This window comes from Pseudochaenichthys georgianus, chromosome 3 (assembly GCF_902827115.2).
Source record: "Pseudochaenichthys georgianus chromosome 3, fPseGeo1.2, whole genome shotgun sequence".
NCBI classification, from domain to species: Eukaryota; Metazoa; Chordata; class Actinopteri; order Perciformes; family Channichthyidae; genus Pseudochaenichthys; species Pseudochaenichthys georgianus.
In genome coordinates, this window is record NC_047505.1 from 16,874,176 (window position 1) to 16,877,811 (window position 3,636).

Consider the following 3,636-nt stretch of genomic DNA (forward strand, 5'->3'; position numbering starts at 1 on the left):
TCAAAACACAACAAGACTAAAAGGTGATGTACAAAGCTGGGACCGGACTGTTGTTGACGTTCAGGGATTATAACTATTTTATTTGCAGTGTTTGTTTTTGAAGCGCTTTTAGTATACCCTGCGCATGCTTCATCAAATTGGTAAATGTTTTTTAGAGGCTGAGCAAGTTGGTGAAGATATTTCTTCACTTGCAAGTGTGTTTGCACATTTCCTTGTTTTTATATCTGCATCGGTTTTGAAAGTGCAGCGCGTTTCTACTGATGGAAGTGTTTTTGAGCTGTTGTATCACGTTTACTGTTTCTAACAGTATGTATTTATATTCACACCATTGAACAATTGTATCTAGAATTGAATAGGCAACATACTAAAGGTATTTTAAAAAGCAGATAATAAAAGGCCTTATACATTATTATCTTATATAAAGCCCATTGATTATTGTAGACAAAAACATATATGAAAGGAGTAGTCCAAACGCTTTCAAACTCATATAAAATGAAAGCAATAGATACATGTGTAATACATAACTGGGTATACAACTTCTGCAGCTTTAACCGTTTATATAAAATATAAAAGTGTCTTACTTATGGAAGAGCTATTGATCTAAAGACTGCCTATAGGATGTGCATAGGATAATGATCTCTTGTTTTTATACTTCATATAGTCTACTATGTTTTTACAACATCTGGCATCTTGTTGGTCCCATAATCCTAGCAGCTGGATCACATTACCTGAGTGTAGTGAGGAAACAAACAACAGCCTGTCTCAGCCTCTTAAACAGAGCTCTCTGTGACCGCAGTTTGTACAAACACAGGAGCTCATTGTTGCTTTCAGCGGGCTGGAGACAATAAAGGCATGAGGTCAGGTGAGCCACTGTGTCAGCATGGGGAGTCAAGGCAACAGAAAAGAGTCCATTTGGTTTCTCAGATTTAGACTTTAGATGGCATACAGAGTAATGTAAACATGAACACATGTGTTCCAAATCACTTCAAAGAGACTCACTCCCCACATGAAAGCTCGACTATGTAACATCTCAGCGATGATCAAACTTATTCTTCCTTTCAAACATTTCATTCATGTGCACCATAAATCAATTCGATGCATTAAAGCTGGTGGATAGTGTGAGTTAATGTTAGCAAACTTCAGATATAAATTGTGTAACGGACATTACTGAGTCAGTTTCATTCCTTCATAACCCTTATACACACTGTTTCAGCATAATACTTCATTACTCTCACTTGAATACAATTAAAGTAGTTACAAAACATACATTGTAGGTCACTATTGAAGTTAGGAAGTCCACCAATCCACCAATATTATAGATCAAAGTCTGTTTCCAGGGGTTGTGGAGTACTCAATTAATATCTTTAAAAATGTTAAAGAAATTCTAAGATTGTGAAAGGTGAAGTGATCTTAGCCCGCTGCTCATCTCTGCTGCTGGCTACACGCAGGATACGTTAGCTGCTACAAGCATTACACATCTGAATCTGTGAGGGAGCTGTTTCAGTTCAATTGCCTTGTGGACAATGTTGTGAGTAACTCAAATACTTAGAGTACTTTCAGATGTTTAGTTTTCGAACAGCAATTTGTTAAAAGAACTTCACAGTTCATACAAACTGTGCATGAAGGAGAAGCCTCTGTTAACTGCAAAGTCCGGTTCAAATGTTATCACGGAATACATGGGCGTTTCCATCGGTCATCATAAGGCGCACTGCACCAACTTGTACATTTTATCAACTTTTTACACGGTTAATCACCAAAAGAAAGAATACACACCACACGAAATTCTGGCAATTATAGTCATTTTGACAAAATGAAATAAGGTGACGTCGAGTAAGGAGCAAGGGATGGATGTTTTCTTGCCTGAATGGTTTCATTCAGTTTCACAAAGTCCGAAGCATTATAAAGGTAGAAATGACCAATAACTCCCATATAATCAGCTGATAATATTGGATATAGGCTGCAGTGCTGCGGAATAACCAATAAAGCATCTAGTGCTAACAGAGTAACGGTTACATGATACATGTATCTATAGAAAACAACTCCATAAGGCATTGTTGTGTTATAATAAAAAAAGAGTGGGTGCATGATAATATTTTTATAATGCTATGTTTGTGAATAGGGATTCCTCCTGATCACTTTTTAGGTGTTTATTGATCATTGGCGCTTTCCTTGCACACTGTTCCATACAGACATCACATTTGTATGTTTCCCGAGAGACATAGAGATGTATGGAGCAATTACTGGTACAGACCTTACATTACTTCAAACAGAGAAACACAGATGGAGAGAGTCATGTTGTGAGCGCCTAGAGATAATGTTTGAGGGTCGGCTGTTACCCTTTAACCCTGTGATGAAATGTTACTCAATGATGGATGCTCTCGAGTGACGCACTCCAGTCTGACTGTATTACCTCTCTCTTATTATTTATCAGGGATTTGGTCAATCCCAAAATGAGCTGCACTCTCATGGCAACAGCGCGATAAAGCCCTCTTGCCTGGTGATAAGGGATACCAGTGACCCAAGGCTACGGAAACATTGATTACAGGGAAAGGAACATCTCCCCTTTTGATTATTGTATATGGACTATAATGAGCTGACAATATTGTTGCTTGGTGTTTATCTCCATTTACTTCTTCATTTTGATTTAAGAAAGCATGTTTGTCTGAAGAGTGGATTTGTTTTTGTGCCATTATATCAAGTGGGTTTGTAGTTGTTTATATTCTTTTACAGTCATGTTACTGTCCACTTGTTAGGGTCAGGGTTGTAAGTCCAGTATTCACTCTGTTTTAGCTTTATCCGTCTCTTTCACTGCATACACATCTACTATGTTCACAAGCTAGTCTCTAACTGTGTCTGTGGTCTGTTTTCAGCTGAGCACGTAGTAAACTGTGGACTGATCAATTTCAAAAGGTCTGCAGTCATTGCATTCATTGATTAATATTGACTTATTGATTGAACTAACTTGAGTAAAGCTTGAGAGATGGTGGTCTGTCATTTATAAGGCTATTAAAATGAGGGATGTCGAGATTTTTCTTTTTCTTTTGTCTTCACTATTCAGTGTACAAGCAAACTAAGATTGTTTACATACTCACATTAAGGGCTTGTTCACACTTAAAGGTTTTTGAGTTGAACTCTCTGGGGGCTGACCAAAACACAAAACCAGTCATAGGGTAACCTCTAGACAGATTTGGTTAAACCGGACTAAACAAGGCTGGTGTGAACGTACCCTTAATCTTGTATACATCTATATAACTGTATAAGTGGTGTTGTGTTTTATTTTGGCTCATCATAGTATGTCTTGATGTGTGGGCTTCAAACAACTGTTTAACAACGGTTTCATTCTTCATATGATCCTATTGTTCATTGCTCTGAATGATTTCATTACACTGAGGCACCGCCCATTGTGATAAGGTTCTCCTTTTCTTAATTAGTGACACGCCGGTGCACCAAACCAATTATTTTACTCAACACAGCCAAACACTGAAAAGGAAAAAAATATTGTTATATATCTCCCCAAAGAAAGGAGTTGTTCAATACTATGTATCTACACTGATGGGGTGAATGGTGAAGGCATGAATCATGTAGACAGATGACAATTATGTCTTACATGTTAACACTAATTGCACCATCCCCCTT